Genomic DNA, 18,758 nt, shown 5'->3' with positions numbered 1-18,758 from the left:
ATAGTGTGATACCATCCATATCTTTCAAATCACTAGAGTGAAGAAGAGGATACACAGAAAATTTTTATCAATATTCCAGAAACCATAAAAGAAGAAATTAGTGAAGAAAAGGTATAGGCAAAATAAAACAAGAAATATTATTTAACTTTCAAACCATATTCAACTCATCACTACCTTTAATCAGTATTGTCTCCAAAGTATATTTGGGGGAATCTAATATCTAAGTGAAGGCTTGACAACTTTTTCAGTTCACATACCACAAGCCATAGATTTTCAGACTGTGGTAATAAAATAGAAGTAATTAAAGACAACAACTTGTCCTTGTAGAAGTTACAAGGTGTGTTATTATATGAGAAATCTAATTCTTTCAGTATTTATTTTAATCAAATAACTAAAGGTTTGACTTGAAACCATATTTCATTACATCAGCATCTTTGGAAAGTATAAAGATGAGGGGCGCCTGGGTGGCTCAGTTGGTTAAGCATCCGACTTCAGCTCAGGTCATAATCTCATAGTCCATGGGTTCGAGCCCCGCATCGGGCTCTGTGCTGACAGCTCAGGGCCTGGAGCCTGTTTCGGATTCTGTGTCTCCCTCTATCTCTGACCCTCCCCCACTCATGCTCTGTCTCTCTCTGTCTCAAAAATAAATAAAAATGCTAAAAAAAAATTAAAAAAAAGAAAGTATAAAGATGAGACTGCATCTAAAATATAAAAAAAAAAACTTAATTTTATGAAGACTTTTTGCTGTGTTAAAATGGATATCAGGAAATAACTAATATCAGCCAAAACATAGATTTCTCTGAGAAGACAGGCAACAAATTATTTGGACTACATTTTATTTTCTCAACTATAAAAACAAGTCTGGAGAAGATGATTGATTATGGGGGTAATGATGGTAGTCTGACAATGCTGCCATATAACTTTCAGGTGCAATAGTATATCTAGGATTAGAGAGAATAAGGCAATCACTTTTTGTCCACATTTTGACTTTAAATAAGTATTTAATGTCTGTAAGCTGCAACTGCTACACCTGAAGATGATCCTTACACATTCAACATATGTAATTCCAAAATATTATGGACAGTAATCACAAGAATCAATCCAATTTGAGTAATGTGGATTATTTTCAAAATTGCCATAAGTACAAACATGATCATTATAAATGAAAAAGGAATGAAAGTCTTACCTTTTCAAGTAAAGTGAAGCAATGTTTTGTATCACAAGGTTAAGAATATGAGGATAGATTGATGAAGGAATGCCTCTGGACAATAATGAGATTCAGGTATGGCAATACTTCATATAATTAGATATTTTGTGTAGCCACTGCAAGGAGATAAATCCCCCCAGAAGTTCCTTGCTGTTTTCAAGTGTAGTTAGACCCATTTGGAAGGTGCCTGAAGGGAGGAAGAAAAAAAAAAGCATGGAAATGGGAAGTTTTCAAGAAAAAAGGTCAGTGTAGGAACTACTTTAGTAGAAAAATATAAATAAACGGGCTACTTGAATAAATAGCATTTGGTAGGTTGTTGTTAAACTATGAAAGAAATAATCAAATATGAAATGATTACTGTGTCAAATTCCTGGTCTCTAAGATTGCTCGTATCAATTCTCCTAATCAGTTCCAATCAAGTATATTTAATAAGCAACACAAAATTCAGAAAAATATATAAACTAGAGGAAACCATAAATCTAAGAAAGCTTTGTTTGGCATGTGAGAATGTTCCTGATATTATAGAATGAAATATAAATTAGAGGATCTCTGAAAAATGTGTTTATATGAAAGTCACACCAATTATACATAGGTTCCCCTCACTCCCCCAAAGATATTCTGTGGAAAAGTATGTAGAGATGTAGAGAAATATTGGTTTAAAAAAACTGTTATACTATTTGAATCAAGAAAATACAGCCCATTATAAATGTATGAGATGCAGCCTGATTTTAAAAGGAGTGAAATGTAAAGACAATTCACTATTAAACACTTAACCAACTATCTCCTCCCTCTACTCCCTCATAAAGCTGGCAATGACAGTAACAAAATGATATAAGGAAAAGGAGGGAAAAATCTCACACAATCCATTAACTAGATACCTATCTTTCTGAGTAATTAAGTAATTTGCCAGGGCTTATGGTACTATTTAGGTTTTACAAACTGTAAAAAATTTCAGACAGTTCTACACCCTATTCATGCAATAAAAATTAAAAAATAGGGAGAGCTTTATTACTTTTTTTTTCTTTCACTCAAAAAAACTATAAATAATGTAGACTCTGAGTTTAGTCACTTTGGTAAGTTTCTCTATTTCCAGAGCCAACTTTTAGAAGAAAAAGAAATCTAACTGTTGAGTGAATTCATTAAATTTGGAATAGAGCATCTTCACTGTCTCACTCAAACTCTCAAAATAATTGTACTTTCTACCTAAGGGATCATACAGTCAATTTCTCAAGTCATTTGCCCCTCAGCTAAAAGTTAACGTTATCTACATCGCCAGAGATTTAATTTTAGGTTTTCAGCAGATGTCATATCCTAAGGATATGAAGTAAAAGTGACAAAACTAAAATTTGATCTTCAACTTACCTGTATTTAATTAAACATTTCACCGTATTCCATTAAAAAAGTTAAATTCTAATTTTGTGAAGAGATTTTTAAAAAATTTTTTCAGATATAGAATATATCCATTGGTCTTTTCCATCCATGATATACTAGATCAAATATGCTACACATGTAAAAACTCATATCTCTTTTAAAAAGAATTTTTAGGGGCGCCTGGGTGGCGCAGTCGGTTGGGCGTCCGACTTCAGCCAGGTCACGATCTTGCGGTCCGTGAGTTCGAGCCCCGCGTCAGGCTCTGGGCTGATGGCTCAGAGCCTGGAGCCTGTTTCCGATTCTGTGTCTCCCTCTCTCTCTGCCCTTTCCCCGTTCATGCTCTGTCTCTCTCTGTCCCAAAAATAAATAAACGTTGAAAAAAATTTTTTTAAAGAATTTTTAGAAGAGTGTTATTTTCAAGATAGCCTTATAAAGTCTGAATGCCATCTGAGGAGAGGATATCAAAAAAAAAATCAGGAAAAGTTAATTTTACCATTAAAAAGTAGATATTAATGAAAAATAAATTTCAGTTTTATCAGCAAAACAAATGTCAATTTTTAAAAAATAAAGAAGCATCCCTTTTTAAATTCTGATGTAGGCCAAAAGTGTTCCAGTAAACAATTATTTCTCCAATGTTAAGAGTATTTTACTACAATTTATTATACACAGGTGAATAGCAATAAACGATACAGAAAATTTAATATAGTCAACCTTAATTATATTACAACTCCAGTAATCATTACATCATAAACAGATATCAAGAAGTCATTTATTATATCGAACAACTCTGAAATAATATTTGCAATAGGTATAACACAAATCAACTACAGAGACAAACTAGACCTACTCTGTTGCTGGTATGAGTTCTAAATTCTTTGGAAGAAAATTTTCTTTAGATCAGTATGAACAGGATAAATATTAGATGGAAGGAAAGTTCTATAAAGCCAAATTGTTTATTCACAAATATTGTTATACTCTCTCTTGATGATGACCTGTAGCAATAACATAATAACATGTGTCCTCATACACTGTATAGTCTAATGGACATAAATTTGGAATATTAAATAGGGTTGCAACAGACCAGGTAGTGCAGTTTTTAGGGGCATGATCAGGCATTTGGTTTTCAATTTGTTACACCGATTATGCCTGTTCATCATCAAACTCGAGATGCCAGGTAGATATTTGTGTCTGAAGATGTATACATTTGAGAATCACCATCATGGATGGATGACATTTGAAGCCATTACACTGGATGAAATAAAGCAATTAATATGGATATAAAAAGCAGTCTGAGGGTCAAGTAGAATGGCACTCCGAGGAAAGAAATCAGGTGGATATGGTGAAACCAGCACAGACAGTAAAGGACAGCCAGTGACACAGAAAGTCAATTTTTCCAGGACCATTTGTTTAAAAAACTACCCTTTCTCCATGGGAATGCCTTTGTATCTTTGCCAAAAATCAGTTCATGAGGGTATGGATCTCCATATAGGTGCAACTCTATTTTCTGGCTCTCTATTGTTCCATTAATCCATTTTTCTATTTTGTGAAAAACACACTTCTTGATTACTATAGTTTTTAATAAGCTTTACACTATAACTGAATTCATTTTCAAAGTTGTTTTGACTATTCCAGAACATTTGCAGTCCTATATGAATTTAGAATCAGCTTGCCAGTTTCTACAAAATAGCACATTTTTGGAATTTTAATTGGAATTCACTTGAATCTATAGATTAATTTGAAGAAAAATAACATCTTAACAATAATTAATATTCCAATTAATGAACACAGTGTATCTCTCTATTTAGATATACTTAAACATTTTCTCAATAATGTCTAGTAAACTTCACCATGAAGGTATTATGCATTAAGACACATCATAAAGTATTGAATATTTTTGATGCTATTGTGAACATTTTTATTTCAATATTTAATTTTTCATTGGTTGTACACATAGAATTTTTATTAAATTATAATGCATTTTGTAACTTTGCTAAGCTTATTAGAGTAAGTCCATAAGATCTCCTACATAGATGAACATGCCATCTACAAGTAATGAGAATTCTACTTCTTCCCATTCAATATATAGGCCTTTTGTTTCATTCAATTGGGTTTATTGGAGTCCCTACTGGTTTCCTTTTTTCTATCTCATTGATTCTCCTCGCATCTTTATTTTCTTCTTTCTCTTTATTGGGTTTAATTTACTCTTTATTTCCAAATTCCATAATATAGAACCTGAGGTGTTTAGTGTTACAAATTTCCCTCTAAGTACTGCTTTTGATATATCCCACAATATTTTAATGTATACGTTTATATTCATTTATTCCATATTTTCCTTAATTCCATCATTTTTTTTTCTTTTTCAACTTTTGGGTTATCTAAAATGTACTGTTTATTTTCCTAATATTTGGGGATTTTCTAGTTTTTTGTTTTGTTTTGTTTTTACTAATTTCTGGTTGAATTCTACTGTAGTCAAAGAATATGCTTTGTATGAAATTATTCCTTTAAAATATACTGGAATTTGTATGGCCGCTCAAGTCTTTTATAGTTTGTTATTAATTTTTCTGTCTACTGGGGTGCCTGGGTGGCTCAGTCGGTTAAGCATCCAACTTCGGCTCAAGTCATATCACCTGGAGCATGCTTTTGATTCTTTGTCTCCCTGTCTCTCTGCCCTTGCCCTGCTCCCACTCTGTCTCTTAAAAATAAATTAAAAAAAACATTAAAAGATTAAATTTTCTGCCTACTTGTCCTATTAATCATTGAGGGAAGAGTGATACAATTTCTAACTCTTAATGAGGATTTACTTATTTCTCTTTGCATATATGTGAGATTTTGCTTTCTGTATACGCAGGCTTCAATATACATGATATACGTAATAATGGTTATGTCCTCTATCACTGGTGACGTTTTTTTTGTTCTGAAATCTACTTTTTGGATATGAGAAAAAACATTCCAGATTTATTCTGATTGGTGTTAACATGGTATATCTTTACCATACTTTTGTTTCTTGATCTTAACATTTGGTTTCCTGTAACCATCACATCTTCCTGAGCCAAGTCAGATGCTTAACTGACTGAGCCACCCAGGTACCCCTGGATCTATGTTTTTTTTAAAAATTGAATTGGCAACCTCTGACTCCCAGTTGTTATAGATTATTTAAACTTAACACTGGGGCGCCTGGGTGGCGCAGTCGGTTAAGCGTCCGACTTCAGCCAGGTCACGATCTCACAGTCCGTGAGTTCGAGCCCCGCGTCGGGCTCTGGGCTGATGGCTCAGAGCCTGGAGCCTGTTTCCGATTCTGTGTCTCCCTCTCTCTCTGCCCCTCCCCCATTCATGTTCTGTCTCTCTCTGTCCCAAAAATAAATAAACGTTGAAAAAAAAATTTTAATAAAAAATAAACTTAACATGATTATTTACATGATTGGGATTAAGTCTGTCATCTTGCCATTTACGATCTATACATCCCATCTCTTTTTTGATCCTTTTACCTTCTTTTTCTTAACACTCTTGATTAACAAATAATTTTTATACCATTTTACCTCCATTGTTGGTTAATTAGTAACAATTCATTTTTCCTCTATATTAGTAATTGATTTAGGGCTTATAATGTAATGGGCATATAATAAAGTTACATTTTATAATCAATATTAAGCTACAGCAGCTAACTGTGAGGGAAAATATGACCTATTATTCTAAGCTCGTCAACCAAAAGCCCAAAACTCCTATTTGTTTAAAATCTGGATGGAGTTGTTGCTCTTCTAGAAAAGAAGAGGCGTGTCACGCAAGACGAGCACAGAAAGATGTTGACAGCTCTTCACACCAGGAATAGAAGTACAGTTTCTCATTCTGAAGTATATATTAAAGTAAACTAGAGAGATTCATAAAAATATCAAAGGAATTGTTTCAGAAAGAAAAGTGTACCAATGAGAAAAATGAAAAAATATTCACAGCTCATAAGCTTTGAGATAAACAGACTAAAAGGAACAATGAGTTTCTACAAATATTTAAAGAATGATGAGAGTTTCATTGACATGTTTTCATTACTTTTCATAGAAGAAAAAAACAAGAGAAAATAAAACTGAAACCACAAATTGTTTGATTAGACTTTAAGCACAATTTCTTCACTAAAAAGCAATTAACAAATGAAAGACACGTTTTGGGACGCTAATGGAATCATTATTCATAATAATAAACTACCCAATACTTTATGTTAATATAAACTACTATATGTCTTTATACATATAGGTATTACATTGTAATTTCACTTCTCTTCAGAATATTCTATAAATAAAAGGCCATTTTTATTATTTTATGTCTTATTTATGTATAATTATTTCTCTCTGGGAGGAAGTAAACTGGGTCATGTAATCACTTTTATCAACAGAACAAGTTTTTATATAAATCACTGATTACATCTTTTATATAAAACTGGAAGTGTATTTTACCTTTAGAATAGTCTATTAATTGCTTCTTCAGGAGCCAGCATGTACTGCAAGTAGACTCAGCAGAGCATCAATAAACACACAGTAAAGAAATAGTGTGTTTAAAAAAATGTTTTCAATAAAATTTCTGAAGTCTCTTTCCATTCTCCAATCCACACTGTAAATCCTACTTATTTTAAAAGTGGAAATTTGGGGCGCCTGGGTGGCTCAGTCGGTTAAGCGTCCGACTTCAGCTCAGGTCACAATCTCGCGGTCTGTGAGTTCGAGCCCCGCGTCGGGCTCTGGGCTGATGGCTCAGAGCCTGGAGCCTGTTTCCGATTCTGTGTCTCCCTCTCTCTCTGCCCCTCCCCCGTTCATGCTCTGTCTCTCTCTGTCCCAAAAATAAATAAACGTTGAAAAAAAAAATTTAAAGAGGATAGTTCAGAAATTAGTTGTTCATGGAGGGGAGGGGTTAGGTTAAAACTAACCAATACATATAAATATTTCTTATTCAGCCTTCAATATCTTATAGACAATTTAATATTGGCACGAGAATACAAAGTAAAACCAAACTCCAGAACATAAAACAATACTCAAGGAATGTGAAATAGAAATAAAGTGTCAAATGTTATTATTCTGAGTAATTTTGGTAACTATAGTTGGTCATCACCAGGGTATATCACCAATATACAATTGTTTTAATTTGGTACACCATACATGATACCATGTCCAGAACCACAGCAGCCTGTTACATGCCCCAACTTAATTCACTCAATAGGTCCATGACTAAACACTGAGGTACAGATTCCAAAATATGCTTGACCTGTAACTCCAATGTTTGATACTTTAGTATAATGGTTTGAATAATTAAAACTTAAAGTATTTCCAATAAAAGATGAAGTCAGAAACCAAACCCTAACAAGGAAGGAAGATGTGTGTGCATATTACGTGAGAGATTGAGGTTGAATGTGTGTATGTGTACATATATATATGTGTACATATATGTGTGTATATATATATATGTGTATATATACACATACACATGTGGGTATATGTGTGTGTTTATTTTCATAACAAAAAAAAGTGTTTTGGGCACCATGTTATACTGTAAGCACTAAATGTCTAATGTCATGGATGAGAACAGAAAAAGAGAACAGACTATTAAGTAATAAGAAAATTATTACAAGGAAGGACAACTTTTCATATAATCAATATCTCCAAAATGTTAAAATACCAAATAGAGTGCCACTCCAACCTATTTGAAATTCATATAAAGCTAGGACAATAAATGCACATCACGTATTGTTAGGGATAGTTTTTTAATGATGTTTACCTTGACACACAGGATGGTGGGTGCTCTCTAGTTCACAAAAGGGTAATTACTATCATCTTTATCTTTCGTGTTATTAAAATGTTGTCATGTGCCTGAGGGTCCCCAACAGAGATAACCCTAACATCAAATTCAAGACTTTGATCTGAACAGAAAACCAAGTCAACAACCACAGTCAGCTAGTGTTCTATCAGAAACTAGCATCTGGACAAGCAATTTAAAACCACCTCAGGCTTTTAGTCTCTTAGCAGTGTAGCATAACAAAGTGGAAGACAGTACAAGAAACACAATCACAGCCTCTTAGAGACAGAAGGGTCATAGAGTCCAATCTCCATCTCAATGAAGAAATTCTTCATACAGCAAACTTAAGAAATGTGCATCAGTCTCCCCTAAGATGAGTCCATGGCAGGAAGTGTATGGTGGAGAGGATTCCTTTATTTGGAATACTATTATTCCCAGAAAAGTCCTTTATTATTTGGAGTGAAAATATGTCTGCCCATTGTTCCTAGTTCTAAATTATGAAAACACCCTACATAAATGATCTTCCAAATGAATGTTTCCCAGATATTGTGTAATACAATAATGTCTCTGATTTACCATTTCTTCTTCAGGCCAAACTTTCACAGCTTCCTTAACTTATTCTTCACATGAACCCTCCAAATCCTGGGAAAATCTGCTTAGAGAATATCTGCCAATTTTCTCTTTCTGTGTGGCACCTACTTCAGGATATAATGTGCCATCAGCAGAATGACAAACAAAAAGTCACAGAGAATATGTTCTCCGTATTTGGATACTGTTCTGTTGTAACTATAGCCCAATATTTTTAGAGCAGTATATGTATGTCTGTCTGCTTGCTTGCCTTCACCAGCAAAATCACATATTGTTTCTATAGAACTTGTGGCCAAACAAAAATCTCTAATTTGCATCTAGATTGCCACTCATCCTCGTACAAGCATGTCATTTATTTTGAAAATCAAAATAGAAAATTTTATATATAATCCTTCTATACATGATTTTTGGTTTCTGTTAATCATTACAGCTATTTATGACCTTCAACGATCAGGCATAATGAACTTCACATATGCACACATGTGTCACCTTTGTGTGACAAAGTCTTTGCTTATACTGCTTTGCTGAAGGTCTTTGTATGTACTGTTTCCTCTTACTGGAAGGTCAAGATCTTTGTATGTACTATTTGCTTTGCTCAAGGTCTTTGTACTGTTTCCTCTTCCTGGAAGGTCTTTTCCAAACCTATACCCTCACACACTCACTCTTTTTTAACTTCTCTCAAGTAGTTTGCTTTTTTTCTTATTCTTTAGTTCTGACTTCAAAAATCATCCAGGAGAACCTCAATGAATTATACATAGCATATTTACATACTGTTTACATACTGAAGTATTCCTAATTAACATTCAATATTCTCACTGAACAGCCAGCATCAGTCTCCCATGTACAGCATTCTGTAATTTGAACTCATACTTTCTGTCCCATTTTACCATGGATATGCTTTACTCTCATATTTAAACAGTGATGTGTTGAGCATAAAAAAGAAGTCACAGAAATCATACATTTCTGTCACTAATCGAATAAGTCATATTATATTGCCACTGCCTTATTTGGGGTTCATATTATTACTATTTCTAAGGATTCAAACATACTTTGTTATTTTATTAGCATGTTTCAAAACCCCCAATTTGTTGAGAATCTTCAAGAATAGCCTCAAGATTTCCAATGCTCAATGTACAGTATTTGTCAACATTCATGTATCCTTTTTTGTGAACTTTGAGCATTTTTTCACAATTTGAGCTTATAATATAGCACCGATAATTTCTTTAAATGATCATTTTTTTTCCTTTCATTGGATTTGTTTCTGAGTGCAGAGTTGAAATTGTATTTTAGAAACTCTTGTTATTTTTCAGCTATATTCTCTTTTAGAACTCATAATCATAATACAGTCTTAAATAATAAAGTAAATAATAAAGTAAATAAAGCCTTAAAGTAAATTTTTAAAAGCATATTCAAGTATGACCTAAACATGAAATCAATTAAATGTGTGGTTCAAACAATTTTCACCAAAGAAGTACATTCAAAGAACCAGAAAAATCAGAGATTTGAAGAAGCAGAGATGAATTCCTATTTGCCTTAAAGAAACACACTGTCCTGTGAGGAAAACCACATGGCAGGATACGGTAGGAAGCCTTTAGAAGCTGAGGTTCCTGGTTCTAAAACCAAATGGAAATGAATTCTGCAACAACCAATGAGCCTTAAAGAGGATCCAGAGCTTTCTATGATATTGTAGCCCCTGGCAACACCTTCATTTCAGCCTGTTGGGACCCTGAGCAGAAGAGTCAGATAATTCACACTCATAATCCTGACCCACAGAGACTGTGAGATAATAAATACGTGTTGCTCTGAGCCACGAGTCTGTGGCAATTAGTCACACAACAATAGAAAACATTAACATACTAAATCAGAATCTTCATTTTTAACAACAATCCCAGCTGATTCTATGCCCATTAAAATTTGAAACATTTCTATTTAACCTATGCTTAAGTAATACTGTCAGAAATAGCTCCAAGGAAGGGGTGAGAAATAACAGAAATATATATATTATTACATAAGAATACATATTTTTATTTTGTAATAATTTTATATTGCATTATAAAATATACATGGAATAGAATTTAAACAATTTTTAAATATTTCATTTTCTATTTTTAATGGTGTAAAAAGATTTTCTCACTAAATTTCTTAGTAGTAATGTTGTTAAATAATATTATTATATCCATTTTATATATATGTATATCCTACATAGTAATATTAGTAAGTTACTGAACGTTCAATATTATGAAAACTTTTGATTCATATTATAGAAAATTTGAATGGAAGGATATAAGTTCAGTTTGTATATATTCTTAATTTTTATAAGTGTAAAGCTACTAAATTGAGTAATTGTATCAACTACCACAAACTAAATATTATGGTCTATATTTACTTATGATATCTGACATAGTCCACAAACTGTTGGCCATACGATCTGTAGGAAAGATAAAGGATTTCTTCTTGAAATAATAAACAGAAAACTAAAATAAATATAACTATGGTCAGCCAAAAATTCCCAACTACTTCCACTGTCCTGATTTTTTTAAAGTTACCATTATTCTCTTCCTAAATTACCAGCTTCTTCTGTATCACTATACTTATATCTTAAACCTAACTTCAAATCATTCCAGCTTTAGGCTTTTAAAATAAAAATAGTTGGTTGAACATCTGACTCTTGATTCCAGCTCAGGTCATGATCCCAGGGTAATGGGATCAAGCCCCACATCAGGTTCCACTCTCAGCATGGAGCCTGCTTAAGATTCTCTCCTCCCTGCAGCCTTCACTCTCTCTCCCTCTGTCCTTTTCCTGCTTGTGCGCTCGCTCTTTCTCTCTCTCTCCCTCTCTGTCCAATAAAAGGAAAATAGTGTCTAAAAAAGTTTTTATTCAGGGCGCCTGGGTGGCTCAGTGGGTTAAGTGTCTGACTTCAGCTCTGATCATGATCAAACAGTCCGTAAGTTTGAGCCCCACAATGGGCTCTGTGTTGACAGCTCAGAGCCTGGAGCCTACTTTGGATTCTGTGTCTCCCTTTCTCTCTGGCCCTCCCCCTTCCATTGTCTCTCTCTGTCTTTGAAAAATGAATAAACCTTAAAATTTTTTAAAACATTTTTTAATTTTATATTATGGAGACTATGTATATATATATATATATTTTTTTTCATTTAGAGTTGGAGATTGGTCATAAAAGTAGAATACAGAAAAAAATCCATCACCTATATATTTGAAAAGTTTATTCTGGTCAGTTAGAAATAAACACAAAAGCTCAGCAATTATTCTGAGAACAAAAATATTATGTTTTATCTTCATCCAACTATTTTACCTGACTTATGATCACCAAATGCTCCAAAAAAAATATACAAACCTTCAAAAGTAGAAATTTTAAAACAGGAAAATATCAAAAATAGTAATTGTTCCTATTTGTCTTGTTCTATAACATCAGTGCATTTACATGGTTAAATTTCAGTGTTCAAACTATCCAACTTAATGTTTGCATTTGTGTAATATATCTGACAGATGTCTTAAGTTTTGGTCTTTAAAAAAAATTTTAGAGTGTTTTTAATAATCATGATTTTACTAAAAGTTAAGTGTTTTATTTCAATATGGATGAGGTTTTTAGTAAAAAGAAAGTATTAAAGAGCTTAAGATAAAAAATATATGTTTCATTAAAAAGTCAAAATAAGTCTTTGTGTTTACACTATAATTTCTAATAGAGACTGAAAAGAATAGGAAGGGGTTATGCAGGCCTTCAGAAACTTTATTTAAATTTCATTTATATAACTTGTATAACCATAATGCTTGTAGAATAAATACATGAATAAGTGAATTAAAGTGTTGAAACTGTTTTGTTGGTACAAAGTTACTCTGCGCTAACTGCCGTAAATCTGCACAATACACATCAAATACCACTGGACATTCTATAGTCTTCTCAGGCCACTTGCCCTAAACTCTGGCTATAATATCCTGAGATTTACTTTAATATGCCTCATGATTACCTGATGGCCAATGATCTGTATCTCTATGATTGTCCCTTAATAATAAACACTTCTTCATGGGAATGCAAGCTGGTGCAGCCACTCTGGAAAACAGTATGGAGGTTCCTTAAAAACTAAAAATAGAACTACCCTACGACACAGCAATTGCACTACTAGGCATTTATCCACGGGATACAGATGTGCTGTTTTGAAGGGATACAGGCACCACCATGTTTATAGCGGCACTATCAACAATAGCCAAAGTATGGAAAGATCCCAAATGTCCACAGATGGATGAATGGATAAAGAAGATGTGTGTGTGTATATATATATATATATATATATATATATATATATATATATACACACACACACACACACACACACACACACACACACACACAATGGAGTACTACATGGCAATCAAAAAGAATAAAATCTTGCCGTTTGCAACTATGTGGATGGAACTGGAGGGTATTATGCTAAGTGAAATTAGTCATAGACAAAAATCGTATGACTTCACTCATAGAGGACTTTAAGAGACAAAACAGATGAACATAAGAGAAGGGAAACAAAAATAATATAAAAACAGGGAGGGGAACAAAACAGAAGAGACTTATAAATATGGAGAACAAACTGAGAGTTACTGGAGAGGTTGTGGGAGGGGGGACAGATGGGCCAAATGGGTAAGGGGCACTAAGGAATCTACTCCTGAAATCACTGTTGTACTATATGCTAACTAACTTGTCTGTAAATTTTAAAAAATAAAAAATATAATAATAATAATAAACATTCCTTCAATGATGTAGTGTTAATGTATTCTCTCCAAGTACAGACTCTTTCTGCCACATCCTTTAACTGCTAAGAGGTGATGTGGGATAGCAGACTCCTTCCTAACCCAATTGATAGGTCTGAACACATGAAAACTCTTTGAAAAACGTGCTCTATGTGTTTCCCTGATTTTGTGGAAAGAAATCTTGTCTCGTTTTATGACAAACACTTGAAATAAAAGCTGCTAATTTAGTATTTATGATAAATTGTAACTGAGTCTCATTGGCTTGTGAATTTTATTAAGCCATAATATACATAAGAATTAGATAATTCAAAGGGTACATTTTTGAGATGTTTATTGAAAGAAATCTACCCATAAGGAAATCCAGAAAACTTTCACTGAAGAAATGATCATGACTGCAATGTTAACATTGTTCCACAATATAAGCAGTGGCTATTGATTTGATATTTGAAATTTAAAACTCTGAGTAATGGCTAGCCTGGACTACAGTCTCACAAGGTTATCAAATCCTTTTTTTCATGATGAAGCCTAGTAAAAGACAGTCTTACTGCATATGTTGAGTTTTACTCAAAAAAGTAAAGAACCCAACAAGCATTTTGTCAAGATTCGTTTCTGTCCTTGGTTTAAGATAAAGCTGATGAATGCAAATTTAGGAAGCATGATCACAAACATTAGACTTTTCATTATGAAGGTTGAAAAGTAAAGTTATAAGTTATAACTTTCATAAATTATAATGTGGATTATAATTTACAAAGGTTATACATTATAACATGAATATATAAATTCATAAATTATACCATGATATATTTAAAAATTTGCTAATTCACGGATATTTAGCCAAAATAAATAAGAAAATAAGTTATTTCTTGCTTCATTGAATTTTTGGTCAGAGTAAATAAAACACCTATATTGAAGTATTATGGATGTACAAGAAACAATTGTACCTAAAGCAAACATAACTGGACCAATTATACCAGATAGTTCAAGCAGCATATTAAATGGAGTTTCTTGTATGGAGCCTTATACAAATACCAAAGGTTTTCTTTATTCAAGGGTCAAACTAATTTCTCTCTCTTTACTAGAGTCTACCCACATCTGTTACTTGAACTCATGCATTTAGTAATTCATTCTGCAAATTTAACACCACATGCAGTAAATAACAAAAACTTGTGAATCGTACAGTCTTTTCTGCATCCATGTATTAGTTGAACTCTCTAATATTAAGGCTAGTGAATGTATTTTCACATGGTGAGTGCTATCAGTATTTTCAATCTGATACGATTTCTGACTCAAAGAACTGCCCACCTGTCTCTGGAATATATGTCTCCATAATGTTTTCTTACACTCTGACTTAATTATTATCTTCAGAAATTCTAACAGTAGGAAACCACTCCCACACACATAGTTCAACAAGAAATTCCATAAAAAAGAACACAGAAGATTCTCAGAGTAAACTAGACAGCAACATACACAATCTATGGATTATTAGTTTGGTTAGGAGGCTGTAACCAGAACCCTGGCCATCCTTAATGTCGTTGTCAAAGGCTTTTCTATAAGAATCATTATGTAAATAGAATTTTTATAACACCCATGAGTTATTGACAGAACCCAGGCCAAGAGCTGTCCTGAGAGAGAGAGAAAGGCGAAACTGGAAAACCCGAAATTATTAAGAACCAAGTTCTATCTTCTCCTTTGTCTGTCTCTTTCTTCTTTGCTTCTCTTGGCATCCCTGATCCATCCTTTTCACTTGTCAATGCACTTGAAAGATGGTCAGTGTGCAGCTAAACTAGCTGCATAATTTAAGTTCAGAAAAACAGCCAAGTCCAACTGGTCAGTATGTAAGATCATGTGATACAAACATGACAAGGGCCATCAGTGTAGGAAGTGGGAGGAGGCAGTACTGCTTTGAGAGAAGAGGGGGTCATCACACAATAAAAACAGTGGCTACTGTAACTGCCAACATTACATCTCATGGCTTTTAAAGTCTTTTTCACATTTATACAAGCATTTAGGAATTTATTTTTCTCTTTTTAAATTCTAATTAGAAAACAAAAACATGTTAATGCTGCAATAATTAACTACTTTTCTATTATTTAATCCAGGGACCATGTCAGCTCAAGTAATTCATAAAATATTAAACAATACAAAAAATATATTGTCCAAGGGTGTTAAAGTTCCACAAAGTCTAATGAAAAATATTAATAAATTTATTCACAAACTTGAAGAAAATGGAAAATTAAATTAAAAATAAAAAGCAACAATGTATATTAATGTAGTATTTAAGGTCTGTATCATTTAAGCTAAGAAAACATTGGTTCAATAGAAAAAATAGGCAAGTGATGTGTACAGATCATTTATGCAAAAGGAATTACAATTAATAAACAAACATAAAAATGCTTCATTCACCACAAGCTATCAAACCATTCTAAGGGATAAAGGATCAGTGTACTGCCCACTTCTTAGGCCCTGTGCACACAGAAATTGTACCCAAAATGAGCCATGGAGACTTACTATTAGATAAGAAAAAATAGAATTTTTAAAATACAAAGCATCCTAAATGTTATTTATATTTTGATTTAGCCTTACATTATATATTCCCCAAGTCAAGATGGCAGAATTACTTCTACTCTTTGTTAATTCCCTTAAAAACACATTGTCTTTATATTTCCTAGCTTCCATTACGATAAAATGGCTTTGGCTTTATATTCATTTTGCAAAAATAAGAAAAATGTATTGAAATGTTAGATTATCACTGACTGCAATAGTAATTGAGTTCTTGGCCATGTTCTAGCTCACTGTGCACTTTTTTGATGGGTCATGGAGAAAGGAAGTAAATGGACATCATATTCTGTGAGTTCTGCATGGCTACTACATATTATTTACATTAATTACTTGTTATCTATGAAATCTGCATTTGTGGATAGCCTATATTATACCATGTTTTCTTCTATGTATATTTTTCATTTTTCTCAAATGGGTGCTCAATGAGAGATAACATAAAGGTTTGCTAAAATCATAAATCTGATCATTTCAGATTCAGACAAAAAATGTTTACAATGAGGGCTCATTATGAGGGAGACATTAGACCAGTTGCTAGAAATACAAGATGATAACAACGTTGCCTATAAGGATATTAAAAGGTAGTAAGGGGAAGACAGACAAGTAAAAGTAAAACATAGAAAGGAGTAAACAAGAGGATTAAAATAAAGTAGGGAAAAAAGCTGAAAAAAAGAGCTATAGTTGAAGGACCCATTCAAGGAAATGAGAAAAAAAGTTGTTATGAGAGATGATGCTTGAACTGAATCTTGCCAGGGACCTCACTTAGATGATAAAATGGTGATGGCTCATATTTTTCTTTCATCTTTAGATTTTGATTTAGGAATTATTTTTAATGTACATATTTGGGAGCATAAATTTCTTCTGCAAGCATCAGCTAGCTTTAAAGAAAAATAATCTATTAGGAGCCATCTAAACTCCAAAACCAAGTGCAGCATGTTAATCCTGGTTATGTGATAAATAAATAAAATAAAAAATAAATGATCCAGTTTAATCAATAGCACCGTTTAGAAAATAAAAGTGTCATTTCTTCAAAAATTTTTAATACATGAACTAACTGTATTGGCCACAGTCACCCAAAGTTCAGAGATCGGTCAGCATTAAATACTAGCAGAATAATAAAATGAGTGATAAACTTTCCAAATGAAATTTCTTCTAAACGTGAAGTCAGGGAAATACTGCATGAGTTGCAAAAAATCCTATGGAAAAAATATTAATTTTTCAAAATATCTGGAAGTATGCATTTCTTAAAAAAGAAAAAAAGGAACTGAACTCAAGGCTTCTGGTTTACCAGTGGTCAATATACTGATTAAAACTGCAACCAACATTTATCACTGGAAGATTGAAAACTGATTTGTAAGATGTCATTTATGAGTTTCATAATGGGTGCCTACAATGCCTTACTTACTCTGTTTTTCAGATTTATGTCTTTTTCAGATTAACTACTTGGAACACAGGCTCCAAACTGATGTGTAAAAAACTGAAGTACATTCACTTGATAATTGTGTGTAAAGTGAAGCAGATTATAAGTAGCCAAAATTCTGAAACCAGCAAAATTTAAGAAGAGAAAGAAACTGATAGACTACACAAAGTCCATAAAAGTAGAATCCATTATTGATGGGTGCAAAATCCAAGGGATTGCCATGGGCATCCTTGTTTCAGAGACCTCTTCAGTGAATAATATTTATGATGGAGAGGAAAAATCATCAATAAAATATTCTATATGTTATATCTATGGAGACATGGAGATACAGAATTCATTTTATAGAATTTCAACTGTAATAGTAAAATGCCAAATATGTTTTTAATATGAAAGAGATATTATATTTATATAGAAAAATCACTTTCATGTATCATTACAATTTTAGAAAAATATCTGTAGAAATTTATTCTCATTTTAAGTAATTTGCATTTTCTCAAGCTATGCTTTACCAATTTATGATCTTTAAATATGAAGACAATTTCAAAAATCTTATGATCAAGCTAATTGAAGATATTCTGTCATCTCACGTCTTTTTCCATCTACATCCTCTCACTGATATATTATAAAACTATCAGAAAAATGTTTCTATGAGATAAGCTACAAGAGTTAATGAATAGTTTAAAACTCAATATAGTATGTCCATGACGAGTTTACTGGGCCTAATGCACTGAATTTTCAAGACAACTTACTTTAGTATACTTTAACTAATATTTTGATAGTGGGAATTATTTATACTTCTTGTCATGTAAAATGCAGTTTTCCAGTTTATTTTTTCTCTAACTTAAAGTCTTCTATGAAAATAACTTATTAGTACCAACAGAAATAAAAATAAAGCATTTTTTCTTAATTTTTTTCAACGTTTATTTATTTTTGGGACAGAGAGAGACAGAGCATGAACGGGGGAGGGGCAGAGAGAGAGGGAGACACAGAATCGGAAACAGGCTCCAGGCTCTGCGCCATCAGCCCAGAGCCTGACGCGGGGCTCGAACTCACGGACCGCGAGATTGTGACCTGGCTGAAGTCGGACGC

At 32.9% G+C, this 18,758-nt stretch overlaps 1 long non-coding RNA gene across 1 annotated transcript in view; it reads right to left on the bottom strand.

The window, feature by feature from the left end:
- Positions 1 to 18,758, bottom strand: part of LOC123383996 — a 487,862-nt gene that overhangs the window by 320,440 nt on the left and 148,664 nt on the right. Inside the window, exon 3 of the long non-coding RNA XR_006594469.1 lies at positions 1,187 to 1,394. This is a non-coding gene — a long non-coding RNA (uncharacterized LOC123383996). The remainder of the gene's footprint in view (positions 1 to 1,186; positions 1,395 to 18,758) is intronic.

The sequence above is a fragment of the Felis catus genome, chromosome A2, assembly GCF_018350175.1.
Source record: "Felis catus isolate Fca126 chromosome A2, F.catus_Fca126_mat1.0, whole genome shotgun sequence".
Lineage (NCBI taxonomy): Eukaryota > Metazoa > Chordata > Mammalia > Carnivora > Felidae > Felis > Felis catus.
The sequence above is the reverse complement of the archived record's forward strand: the minus strand, read 5'-3'. Positions and strand labels throughout refer to the sequence as shown.